The sequence below is a fragment of the Hylobates moloch genome, unplaced genomic scaffold (genome assembly GCF_009828535.3).
Source record: "Hylobates moloch isolate HMO894 unplaced genomic scaffold, HMol_V3 SCAFFOLD_18, whole genome shotgun sequence".
Classification (NCBI taxonomy): domain Eukaryota; kingdom Metazoa; phylum Chordata; class Mammalia; order Primates; family Hylobatidae; genus Hylobates; species Hylobates moloch.
The window spans coordinates 15,074,942-15,076,253 of record NW_026652293.1 but is presented as its reverse complement, the minus strand read 5'-3'; positions in this window follow the sequence as shown (position 1 = coordinate 15,076,253).

Here is a 1,312-nt window from a genome sequence, read left to right as displayed (position 1 = left end):
ATTTTTATACAAACACTTTCTCTCCTTTTCAAACTGCTGCTGTCCCAGGAGAGGGAAATTCTTTTTATTAATTGTAAGTACTTTAAATTTTCCCTCATGTACTATTTGTGACTAGCAGTTTGAACCAACTCGTTTCGCAGCTTGGGGTTTGGGCCTTTCATTGCTTTTGTGTTTGTAACTCTTCTGCCCATTAATTTAGGGTTTTCTTTGCTGTCCTGATGCTTTTTGCCTGTTCTCATTACTTGACTACACGCATTGACATCTTACAGTTTAAATATCCAGCTTTCTACTTCTTTTGTGCTTAATCCTGACTCTGACATTCAACTATCCCCTGGTCTTGTTGAATTGCCTCCTTTCAGCCTATTCTGACCCTTCCTTACTAAATGATCTTGTACTACTTTCTGGTTTCCCGGTCTCAACATCTGCCTCGAACTTCACTCCAGTTCCTCCAAAAATTATTCCTGGAGCATTTAAACGAGTATGGAGAAGTGTACTCTCACCCACGTGTTTTTTTCCAAGAAAATAAATTTTACTCGAAGGCAAAAACGTCAGATCTTGTTTTCTTCTGCTTTCTGGCCAATCCTCTCCCATTTCAAGTGCTAGGAACAAGGACGTGTCTGACTTCTGCTCATCTTCTTCTCTCTCACAGGGAGCTCTCAGGGCAGAGGAACTTCTTCCTCCAGCATTTGTTGCTTAGTGAGAGTCATTTATATTAATGTGCCTTGCAATGAGAAGTCAGTCAGATGTCATGAAATTCATTAAGTCATGTAGAACATAAGGAGTGTCTACCTTATTAGACTTTTTTAATAGGGACAAAACTGTTCATTTTCCTTCAGAAAATATTGTATTAAAATAAGATAATTTTCAAAAATGAAAGCAAAACATTTTACGTGTTTAATTATGTTTTTTAAGTTGTATTGATTTTTTTTTCCTGTTTGAGTATCCTTTTCTATCCATGTTACTGCTATATATAACAATTGATTGTTAGAGAAATTGCTTGATTTTACCTCTCGCCTTTGGTTAAAAATATAAATAAATAAAGAGCTACTTCACTCTTTAGATAGATTTTTCTTTTATCCTTAGTAGTACATTGACTAACATTTTACCTCCCCACACACACAAAAAAATCCCCAAAGGGAATCAAAATGAAAAGAACAAAAAAAAAAAAAAAAAAAAAAAACCAAGCCTATTATTTGTGTCTGCTTTTAGAACTCAAATTAATTAGTTAGATGAAATCAAGTTCTATTATTAATCTAACTAAATATACTGAGTACAGAGTAATTTCAGACATCTTTCCTCCACCAAGTTTATT